Here is a 12799-nt window from a genome sequence, read left to right as displayed (position 1 = left end):
TAAATACTTAATTAATCGACCGGTCGGTAGGTCTGTTCGAGATATTTCTGAAGGTCTATTTATTACCCAAATGACAGTTTCCCCACTCTTTTGTATTCTCAACTCGTGAAACTGGTACCTTTACAGACCTTAAACCTGAAAGCCGTATAGTCCACTACAGGGAGAAGTCCCCCTAGGGCTGGAAGAAATATAGGAAAACTGATAGAAGGCGGCGAACAGTCTAATTTCGAACTCCTGTTGTAGTTTCATCAGCATTTATTTGGGCTTTTCCTTTCTGTTTTAAACATTTTACTTTAGCACAAAAAATGCTTCCTACAATACGATTTGTTTCACTACACTCTTTTTTTTTATAATACAGTTTTTCCTACTCAGGCTGAATATTCTTATTTTTTTGCCGATTTTAGGCTGAAAATATTCTTATGAACATTCTTAATATGCACATGTACCATTGCTTTTCGTTGCAGCCTGGCCGTTTTGACCCGTTTTGGCTTTAAACAAACGCGGCATTCCTCGCAGATATAAAGTGTCGGAAATGAAAATACCTGATTTTGTTTCACCTAAAAACTATATTCTTTTCAAAATCTCAGCCTCGGGTTTATTCTTAAAATATTCTTAAAAATTCGCAAATTTCAGCCTCGATATTCTTATAAACTAGATTCTTATAAAATAAAAAGAGACTTACAATACGATTGCTGAGACTACATTAGGACAATTACAAAACCCTTTCTGCTTTATAAGCTTACAAAAAATACACGGTCAGGTTGGTGGCTTGTATGGTTGTGGAATATACCGTGTACACATGAAGCATATTTTCACGTTAAAATTCACTTCATTAAAAAATCTATCCTTTGAATTCCTTCAAATGCAATCAACTTTTCCCAGCGTGACGGACACTTATTTCGACGATAAGTAGATTTCACCAATTTCACTGTCCCTGATCAGATTTGGTCGACTTTATAGATGTAATACTGACAAGTCTAACTAATAACACAACATGCCGCTATTCAACAATTGGAATTTACACGAGAATTTTCGTAAGCATGCAAAGGTTAGTTGAATGATGTGGAAGGAGGCGCGAACAGGTAGGCTCTTACCGAAAGTGCTCGTAAAAAAAGCATTAAATGCTAAAAGCAGTGCTTGTCTTTTGCCAAAAAAGTGCTAAAATAATGCTATCTTTTTTAAAAAAGTGCTCGTGGTTTACATAAAAATGCTCACTTTTTTCCGATTTTTTAAACATAGAATATTAAATTTTTCAGATTTTCAGGAACATTTTTCACTTTCCTGCCTTGGCTGACTGACTTCCACTGTTCCTCGATGACAACGTGGATGACGCCATCTTGGAACGAGTGTGATGGACTGGGTTTCTAGAGGCAACCGCTGACCAATCAAACCTATTCCCTATGCCTCCTCGGCTCCTTTGACTAAAATGAGGGCAAAATGCATCTGGGAGGCTTTGGACGCCATGAATAAAGCCAGATTGTGCTTTTTAGCACAAAATTATACAAATAATCAGTCGAAAATCCAAAATAATGCTAGCAGTGCTTTTTGGGATAAAATGTAGAAAAAAATGCTCGTGAAGCCAAATAATGCCAAAAAAAGTGCTAGCACTATCGGTAAGAGCCTACGAACAGGCTGGCGGGAAACCTTGGAGTAAATATTTTGCAATAGAAATAACGCAAAAAGCAGGAACCACTTAGGAGGTGACGGGAGCTGGGAGTAAAAGGTAAGACATTTCTTAATTGGCCACCAACCTGACACACTTAGCTTTAAACCTTACAAAGGTTTATGCAGTTATATTTGTATTAATACAAAGGACTCGATAAGCTATTCTATCTACACTCAAGATTACGCAGTAATTTAGAGTCCTTTTTACGAGACTTTACACCTAATTGCAATAACGTTGTCGGAGGAAAAAGAAAAATGAAAAAAGGCAAGAAGAAATTGATTAGGTGATGTTTGAAATTCACCCGAAAAAATGGCCTCAAAATGTCTTAAAATACACATAAATCAATTCATCTTAATACACGACTAATAAGAGTACAGATAAAAACTCGTGAGTTTTTTAAAAATGCTACCAGTTATGATGATTAAACCTAATTTATTCCTATTTGCTCTTTTCATTTATCTTTTTTCTATGACAACGTTATTGCAATGAGGTGTATCTGTTCTGAAGTAAAGCTCACTATTAAAAGTGCACGTCAAAAAAAGAAGGCAATTAGTTTCTAAAATAACTGTTGTGTTGAGTCTTTGGCCAAATAAAAAACTTCGGGTTCGATTCCCGCCGGGGAGTAAGATTTTTTTTTTTAACACGCTCGTGACGTGATGAACATTACATCTTTTTCCAAAAATTATTACTGCTATCATCCGGATACTCGTGGGAAAACTTTGAAAAGAAGCATTGCAAGATAATGTTTCCTTCAAATAACATTCTATTCTTCCGAATTTCTTCGGTCTTGCTCTGTGTTTCTCTTTAGAAAAAGTCGTCTGGACATAACTTGTTGTGAAAGCTACCTTTTTGAAAGAAATATTTTCTGACGGGTGTCTTCTACCAGAATTTATCATGTGGAAATGCCATGAAAATCCTCCAAAAGGGAAGTCTTGTTGCGTAAAAAATTTCAGAACGTTCTTCATTGAATAAAAACTGTTGTGTAATTGATAGTCATACCAGACTGCTTGGAGAGAAAAAGATTCTCTTGCGTATCGCCTGTTGTGATACTGATTAATGAGAGGCCCTTTAGCTGAAGATGACTGGAAGTTGATAGTTAACCTGCGAAAGCGCCTGATACTTAGCCGACGAGGCCGCAGGCAGAGTTGGCTAAGATCAGACGATGTTGCGCAAGACTGATTGAAAGATGGTAAATTTCAAGCTCGGTGATAAATAGTGAAGAAATTATTCAACATGACACGAGCGTGGGACAAAGAAAAAACTGAGTCCCCAAAGGGAATCGAACCCATGGCCTCCCAGATACCGGTTGGGCGCTCTAACCAACTGAGCTACGAGAGACTCGTTGTGAGCTGGGCCATTTACTAGGTTGATATATGACACGCGCCCTGCATACTGCTAGGATCAGCAATGTCGAAATCATCAAATGTGTAGTAAATAATAAAGATGGTAAATTTCAAGCTCGGTGATAAATAGTGAAGAAATTATTCAACATGACACGAGCGTTGGGACAAAGAAAAAAAACACCGAGCTTGAAATTTACCATCTTTATTATTATATTATCATGAATAATTTCTTCACAATCGTTTCATTATTCAACAAATTGCCAAAGAAGAATATTTTACATGCAGCCAAACATCCTGTGGCGCTGCAGCGCTTTGCGACTTCGGACCAATCTTGGCAACCTACGTATATCGCACGACAGATCGCATATCGTAAATCTGATCGCAGGATATTTGTTGTGTGCGGTTGACGGATAACAACAACTTTCTGACCATATATGGATATCGTGATATTTTTTTGAATAATAAAGGCAAATAAACCACCGGAGCGAATTTTACGAATATCAACTTCCAGTGTATAATCAGCTAAGTGTTTCATTTGCCCGCCGACGCCGACTGCAATAATTACAGTCTGTAATCTCAACGAAAACGTCTCTCTTAGTGTCTTACATGAAATCATTTGCATACAAATTAAAAAAAATGCAAGAAAAATATACCTCTAAACTTGTTATAAAATCTAAGATTAAGATTTGGGAATACAAATATATGTTTATATAAAACAGTTTACTACTAAAAGTTAAATGCTGGAAGAGCCTGTTCTCTAAGCCCAAAGTCTTCCATCACTGAAATTTGGAGCGCGTTTTTTATCCACAATTCTAGAATGAGAATGGACAGAATGTGAAATGCGCGTTTTTTTTTTCTATTCCGTATTCCTATTCCGGAATGGACAGAACGTCATTCCATCCATTTTGCTCCGAATTCATTACAGTCTCCATACTTTCTTCTTCCTCTTTATTAAGTACAAAAATTGCTGCGATAATGGCTGCAATGGCAGCCTCTTCGTCGGTCGTCATATTTGTTACGCAATGTTAACTCGTGCCACGATCATGCATCTCGACGGGCGTTTTTTATGCAGGCAATCCGAATTATTCCTAGCATTCTGTACGAACCGTTCTTATTCCAGAATTGTGGGTGAAAAACGCGCCCTTAGTGTAACTTACTATTATTTACTACAATAAAACTATTAATTATTTAATACTCTACCTTTATATAATAACCTAATCTTTTTTTCGTTAGACCAACAGAACCTTACAGGGGTCAGGTCTATTTTTTTTTTCATCCAGGATATTATGCTATTTTATACGATCCAAGGGCAGTATTCACGAAGCCCTTCTAAAAGAGATATATCCCAGCGTTCTTTTTTTATATATAGCCTGTTGTTGAAAGACTAACGAAATTTTGAGAATTTTCAAAGCATCACTCGTAGCTATTCAACATTAATTGAACTCTAGTCGTGCGATTTTCTTTATAACCTTGCATTCTATCATTTTAAATTCTTGAAATTGTTTTAAACCTGACAGTGAGTTGCTTTCGTAAAAAAACTTATTTAACTTTAGTCTTGTAGTCGTTAGGTAAATCGTTACCATCAAAAAAACTACAGATAGCAAATCTTACCAAAAAGATACCTTGGAAACGATAATCAAACTTCTTACATGCCACGTGAGAAAATATCATAGCTATGACGTTTTATTCAACTCCTCCAGTTCCTCAATAATTTCTTCCATACTTGGTCTGTCCTCAGGGTCTGATTGCACGCATAGCTGTATGAGGGCTTTGAGCTCCTGGTCTTCCACCATTGCAATCTGTTTAATACGCCTCTCAGGATCTGGCAATTCCCGGATGCACATTTCACAGAGAAGAACACCAAAACTGTACACATCAATCTAAAAGACAAAACCAACTGATCAACAGTGATGACAACAAAAACGTCACTAAAGAAAAAGTTCCGTGAAAGTAATACAATGACTGCTACATTTCTTAGCATTCCTTTCCGTTAAACAAACAAACAAGCAAGCAAGCAAGCAAGCAAACAAACCGACAAACAAACAGCTGAACTTCTGCAAAGCACTTGCGAAAAATCTCGCCAGTTATTACGCACGGCAGCTTAGTTGATCACGGGACTTCGATTAACGTATAGAACTTGAACCCGGCAGCTTTGGATTACAAGAAGAGCACCCTCAACCAACTGACCACGCTGCCCCCATGAATAACGACGCGAACTGACCAAATCCTTTAATTTATGGAGAACATCTATGCCGTTTACGATCGTACAATTTGGGTTTTAACGTTATGGTTTTGTAAACGCTCTTTGGGACGTACGTGAGCTGATTCCTTCATGGAGGATGAATGTTATAAATATATTGTAACCGTCGCATATACATAAAAAGTAACCAAAGGTCTCTATGAGACTACGGCTATTTTGCTAAATTTATTGACATACTGAAATGTGTGTGTCTGGAAGAATTCGAAAAAATGATTATTTACTCGTGTTTAGCGTGAGTCACGCAATCAATTGTCACGAAATTAAGTGCATTAGGTTAAATATTAGCGCCGCTTCAGTGTGTGAAAGACTTGTACCAGTACAACTTTAAATTCTTAATCCTTTTAGGTTAAATAATAGCGCTGCTCTAGTGTGTGAAAGACTTGTACCTGTTCAAATTTGCGTTCTTTATCGTTTCAAACTTCGTTTCCTTCGTGCGTTTTGAACTGTTCAGGCAAGAGGAAGGACAATCGGTAACCTTTAGTAATTTCGTTTCGTTTTAATTCATCATGTCATGGTTTCCGCTGAAGGGAAATTAGCAGATTTCAAATCAACGAAATGAAATGTTAATGCACAATAAAACTTAAAAAAAAAAAATTATCTACGCGTGTAAAGAGAAGGACGCCGGTTTAATACATGAATAAGCTTACGTATTAAAGTAATCGCATATAAGAGACATATTTCTGTTAAAATAGATATACATATAGCCTTAAGGCGTGTGCAAGCTTACTTTCATTCATATACCTCTTATAAGTAAGAGTTAAACTGAATTTCTGAGACGCAAAATATAAGCTTATAAACACTTACGGGACAAATAAAATTTACTAGAGCTCACCTGTTCTGGAACGCGGGTGAAAAAAAGAAAAAGCTGGCATCTAAAACACAAACATGATATATATTAGCACCTAAAATGCAAACTTAATAAAACCCTCTACCTTTGAGAACCGACATTCACAGTTCGCTTGCAAATACACCACAAAATAATTTGCAAATTGGTGTACAAAGCGCAAGTTCATCCTTGCAACTCATTAAAAAATAGAGACATTTATTTCTATTAACTGCCTTGCCCTGCTTTAAACCCAAATCCCAAGCATAAAAATAGAACTTCAAGAGTTATGTGAAAATGTGAAAATGTAAAGAAACTAGGTTAACGAATTTAGTAGACAAAAAAAAAAAAAAAAAATTGAATGCCGTCGAAAGCATGAATGACTCGTCTAGGCGACACGAAAATTCACTGCGGACAAAAAGGCATCGGATGAGACTCTAAAGGTCGAAAATAATTCCTCCTAGGGATGTACATGCCCTGAGAGGCCTGAGAAGTATTTTTTATTTAGTCTATTTTTTTTTTATCTTACGGAGCTTTCGAAATATCAATAAGGTTTCACTTTGCACTCACCTTGACGTATGCCTTGATGTCCAACTAAAAAAATAAAATCGCGATGCGACATTTATACTAAGAAATGGCGGGAATTTTTGCGCTTTGCACGTACCTGATTCCCGCCTTTTCCCTCGCGTACGGGACGTGTACGGGCGGTTCTTGATACATAGGAAGACACTTGATGACAAATTATACCACATGATGTACGCACGTCATTTTCGGTGAAGCTACACTGTATGGAAAGGCTATGACATGTAGAATCCAAATATATAACAATGTTGAAAATTTATATCAGCGTTTATAGAAAAGGTAAAAGAGTCAATTCTCTATTTAACGTATTTTTTCTATTGCACTGCGGGCACAAGTGCTTTTCTAGGCTAGTCCGGACTAATGAAAAACACAAGGCCGGGGTCCCGGGGTATGTACAAAACCTGGGTGGAAAAGGCGGGGTACCGCGGTCTGAAAATAAAGAGATGTAGACGGTGAAAAAAATTTCCGCTTTTAAGGACAAGTATAATAGTTTATCACCAAACTTAGAACATTCGTAAAACGTGTTTCCTTGCATTGGAAGCCTATTATGTCTATTATTCATGTCGTAAAAAAGCCATTCTTTTGAATATCGTCTTTTTGCCATTTTAAAAAAGAAACTATATATGAGTTATATACATTTTGTCAGTTGGAAATAATTTTCTGCAAAAAATTAACCTACAAATGTTTATCCCAAACCTCGTCCATGACTGTCACTGGCGCTGATATCATTCACCTACTAGAGTACTTTCATTCACGAATCGGCGTGCAGTGCCGTGGATTAGGCAGTACCGAGTATTTACGATCAATAAGTCGCATGAGGAATATCTGTCATGTCAATCTCAAATGTATTTTTAACGCTTTTGTCATTTCACGCCTGGATTACTGCAACAGTATTCTCTACGGCCTCGTAAGCGGGCTTCAGCATGATAAACTGCAGCGAATACAGAACATTGCGGCGCGACTGATTACTAGAACTTAGCAGAAAGAACACATGACTCAGACCCTTTTAAAAAAGGACCTGCACTGGCTTCTGTAAAATCACGCATCGTTTAACGTGCATGTACGAAGCCCTTAACGTCATTCACCAACCTATTTAACGTGTCTTTTTATCGCCTATAAACCAGCTCGTTCCCTGGCCAATAACTCGTCTGTCTCTTCTAGCCAATTACCCTTACAAGTTCCTGACGTGAAAAAATGTACATACGGTAAAAGATGCTTTTCTTTTACGCCACTAAACTTTAAAACGAAAACTCTTTTTATATCACTGAAAAAGTCTGATAACATAGAGATTTTTAAAAAAAGAACCTCTAAAACATTTCACAAGCTGCTAGTAACCCGTTTGAAAAGAAAACATAAATTCAACTTTGGAATAAAAAACACGTGGGACCCGGCCGCGTTTTCGACAGAAGTCACAGACCCCGGGATCCGCGTTTTCCACACCCCGTGTTTTGCACAGACCCCGAGACCCCGCGTTATCCACACTCCGGGTCCCCCGGTCCGTGTTTTCCACTAATCCAGATACACTCTTTTTTTTTTTTTTTTATAAGAGTACAGTTTTTCCGACCCAGGCTGAATATTCTTATTTTTCTGCTGATTTTAGGCTGAAATATTCTTATAAACATTCTTAGAAAATACTGTTTGACATTTGCGTTTTAGCAAGTATTGGGTAATCAATTACGAGTGTTTGGTGTCCAGAATTGTTTCGTGTTATATTGTGCACATGTAACATTGCTTTTGGTTGCAGCCTGGCCGTTTTGGCTTTAAACAAAGCATTCCTCACAAAGATAAAGTGACGGAAATGAAAATACCTGATTTTGTTTCAACTAAAAACATTTAATTGTATTGTATTTACAAATCTTCAACTCAAAACTATGATTCTTTTCAAAATCTCAGCCTCAGGTTTATTCTTAAAAATTCGCCAATTTCAGCCTCGATATTCTTATAAGCTAGATGCTTATAAAAAAAAGAGTGTAGTTCCTTTAGATTTACATGAATGGCAAAGTGAAATACTGGCGGAGTGTACTTTTAGGTTCGGCGGAATCTGATTGCTGAGTGTATGAACGGCAAATAACCTGGGAGCTCCGCTTTTAGGCTTGCCTAAATCTATATATTACATTTTTTTATGACTTACCTTTACTGTCTGCCTTGGGGTGGATGCTTCAGGCGCACTGTAAATCATAGCTCCAGGGTCTGCTGTCATGGCCTCTTGCAGAAACCTAGCAGTACCATAATCTGACACCTTACCTCTCCATTGGTCATCACGTCAGTATAACAGCACATTAGCACTGCTGACGTCACGGTGAAGGATGGGAGTGGGCTTCTTTTGATGAAGATAGGCTAATGCTCGAGCCACGTCCAACGAAATAATGTAGACTTCTGCTGGGGAGAGAGGTTGCTGCTCTAACAATGCTCGCAAACTTGATTCCATGAGCTCAGTTACAAACAAAGGACTTCTCTCGTCATTTGTTGCTCCAATGAACTGTAACAAGCAAGGATGGCGGCATCTTGAAGCAATGTCCATTTCTCTTTCAAACTTTTCCTGGTTGTAAGGAGAAATAGCAAACTGGTCGAATAACATTTTCACAGCTACAGTACAGCCACAATATTTACCCTCCACAACATACCCCCAGCCTCCCCAGCCAAGGCATTTATCTGTCAACACAGTGATTTCCTCACGAAGAATAATCCAGTCATGTGTCTCTTTGCATTGATATTCCTTTAGCTTTTCCTTCGTCTCGGAAAGAAATTTATTTAGGTTAACCACGTCTTGGTCTCGGTCTCTGAGCTGTCTTTCTAGGTTATCAACTTGTTGCTGAGTATTTGTAAATCGTGCCTGTAAATTGCCAGTTTCTTTTTCTTTGATCCTTAATTGTCCCTGTAACTGCTGTTCCCTCACCAAAAATTGTTTTCGTAAGCTTTCTTCTTGTTGGTTTTTCGCCAACAGCTGCTCATGCAAAAGGGCCTCTTGTCGAACCTTTTGATACAAATGACCTTGAAAATGTTGCAACTGTTGTTGCATCTCCCTCAACTGTCTTTGTGAGTTTTCTTCTTGTTGGTCTTTTTCCCACAGCTGCTCAAGCAAATTGGCCTCTTGCTGACTTTTCTCCTTCAGTTGTTGTTGTACTGTTCTCAACTGCATTTCAACGGTCCCTTTTTGTTCTTCTGTCACTCGCAATCGCTCTTCCGTTTTTGTCAGTTTTTCTTGCAAATACTGTTTTTTCCAGTAAAAAAAATAAAAACCTGATTGTAAATAACAGAAATAAATGATACTGCGATTATCTTATCACTTACTGTTCCTAAAGGCAGGAATCGAACTTCTCCCCAGTAAACTCACCCTTCGTCGGTAACAGGTATTGGGGGGAAAGTTGTTACGACACTAATCTTTGCACAGCACGGTTGAACTAATCAGTCCTTACCAGCATACCCATCCTCCATCAGATGCAGGCTGTGGGGCAATTGCAATGTTTATATTAGCCCGAGAGTCGGGCACTCTATCTCAGGACAGTACAATGGGGACACCCAGAAGAAACCTGAAAAAGAGAATGGTCACGCAGATTCCCCTCACATTTGCAGCAAACAAGCCAAGAGATTTACTCCGCTTCACAGTATGCTCCTAAATGATTTCACTTACGAAAAACATTTTTTTTATTCAGAAATTTAAATTGGAATTACGTTCCAAAAACTACGCGCAAAAAATACATTGCTGCTTATGCCGTCCCGGAGCGAGATACGTATCATCATAAAACCTTTCCTGCCGTACCCAGTAAAATACAGTCGACCCGAGACGAGAAAAATAGGCCTTTGTGCGCCGCATTGCGGGCCTATGATGCTAGATTCCACACTTATTTTTGTTTTGTTTTGTGTTTTTGGTCTGACTCTTTTTTCACTGCCTATTGTGAGAGTCTATTCCTGCATTGATTCGCAGCTGCTTTTCAAAGACGTAAACGTTCCTCGGCAACTGTTAATTTTCCTAATCCTAACAGATTCCTACCTGTATTAATTGCACACAACTCAGGTAGGTGTTCTATTTCAATGACACACCGTGAAAATTGACATGGAGTTTAAAAGTATTACCATTTCGCAGCACTTAAGCACCATCTTGTTGCAAATGACTGCGGACTATGGACTGGGTATAAAACATGGACTAAGGTATAAAATGCGGGCTACGGACTGCAGACCAGGTATAAAATAAGGACAAGGGTATAAAATGCTTACAAACGCCAAATGAGTGTAACCAGTGTAGAACCAAGCCTATATGCAGAAAATTGTCATTTACCTTACCTTACTGTGCATACAAAACAGCTCAAAGTTTTCACTCAAGGAAAAGCTATTAATCATTCACCAATTAAAAATTTTACCAAAACTCTGCACTCTGTCATTTAGCCGGTGTGAAATAAACATTTTTTATTCAAGCGTTTGACATGGGGCGAATACTGAATACAGCAACTTAATGTTTATCACTCATGCATTTTGAGTTTATTTTTTTAAAAAAAAGCAACAACATGTTGCAGCACAGGATTCACATCATCATGACATTGTTTGACTTGCGTGACTGCTTCCCAAAAGCAACTGATAGCCATGGTTTTTTGAGTAAAATGGCAGTTAAACTTGAAGAGCTCGCTTCTACATGTAAGCTTGTTTATTTTTCTGAATTCTTTTTTGTTTTGGCGTGACAATTTTTTAAGCCATTCAACTGTCTTGTGTTTATTTAATTCAAGACTCAGAACAAAACAAAAATTTGCAAACCTTATAGCTAAGCAGGAATTTGTCCAGTGAGGGGCATTTTGGCACACTACTACAGGGCACACAAACGGCATGACTCATGTAAACCTGGGACCCCGGGGGGGGGGACTCGCATATGAAAGTGACGGGGATGCTCGTCGTCTCGCTTAGGGGTGTAAATTTCGGACTTTTGGTCTCGCTTAGGGTGTTCCGGGAAAAAACGCCCAAAACGCCAATATTTTTAGCCATAATGGTCTCGTTTAGGGTTACACACAAAGAAATATACAAATATAAACTCCATTCTTAGTTTTTTGGTATCTTTTAGGGGTCAAGAAAGGCTTGAGCCACACCCAGATTGGTCTCTTTTAGGGGTTCTTTTAAAAATTTCCGACGAGCATCCCCGTCCGTTTCATATGGGAGTCCCCCCCCCGGGCCTGGGACTTGTTTGTGCCATGGATACTCACTCCCAAAGCTCTGCGGACCGACACACACACCAAAGTGCTTGGTGGCGGGGGGGGGGGGGGGGGAGTGTGGAGGGTAGCATGCCTGGTAGGAAAGGGTAAAGTGAGAGGCTGCAGGGGAAGATAGGGAAGGGGAGTGGAAGAGGAGGGATTGGTACGGTAAAAGGCTAAGGAGTGGGAAGTGGGTAAGTTTAAATCTATGTTTGGTTGTACTGTGCAACCCTTGAATTCTAAGCCAAATCAAGTGGTTAAACATTAACTGCCTAGTTTTAAGCTTCCTCAAGCTTCTTGTTTAATTATAATAATTTAATAATAATTAATAATTATAATTTAATTTTTTACAGCGCTTTTTACATATTCTGATCGGAAGCGCTTCACAGGAATAGTAATTTGTCCATGAATACATGTTGAATTTAATTTTACATTATTGTTAGTTATCCGCAACTGATAACAATTTAACCAATTCCATACCTGCATTCACATCATTTCCAAGATTTTCAATCTGGGAACGGTCCACATACTGGTAATGGGTAGGATGTACAGGTAAAGCCTGCAGTGGCAGATCCAGTCTTGCAGTGGCAGATCCAGGTGGCAGATCTAGGCCCTGTTCATCCAGACCCTGGAAAAAGTGGGGGGGCTGCTCTTGAAGAAAATTTTTCTTGGCACTTTGAGCCTCAGTCTGAGGGGCCCGCCAGGCCCCTCTCCTAGATCTGCCTCTGGCATGTGGTCTATTTATCGCCCTCCGTTCGTCAGCATAAGCTGAAAGGAAAATTTTACTTCCATTTGCATCCATCCATGAAGTGTGACGAATTTAGCAGGGAGTTTTACTTTTACAACGTTAACAGTTTTATCTGGTTACCTGTCACTGAGACCAATGAATCAAGCAATTAAAATCTTGCTCTAAAGCAAATCCTGGAAGATAACTTTTTTTAAACTTGCTAA

At 38.6% G+C, this 12799-nt stretch overlaps 1 pseudogene across 1 annotated transcript; it reads right to left on the bottom strand.

Moving 5' to 3' along the window:
* Positions 1 to 3248: 3248 nt before the first annotated feature.
* On the bottom strand, positions 3249 to 12478 carry LOC144651515 (uncharacterized; annotated as a pseudogene). The gene is made up of 3 exons (XR_013570328.1): positions 12329 to 12478; positions 8806 to 9885; positions 3249 to 4889 (listed from the first exon to the last, which is right to left on the bottom strand). The product of XR_013570328.1 is annotated as an uncharacterized LOC144651515 (transcript).
* Positions 12479 to 12799: the final 321 nt, after the last annotated feature.

Source organism: Oculina patagonica, chromosome 4 (assembly GCF_052425735.1).
Source record: "Oculina patagonica isolate OP01 chromosome 4, crgOcupat, whole genome shotgun sequence".
Lineage (NCBI taxonomy): Eukaryota > Metazoa > Cnidaria > Anthozoa > Scleractinia > Oculinidae > Oculina > Oculina patagonica.
This window is presented reverse-complemented; position numbering and strand designations above follow the sequence as displayed.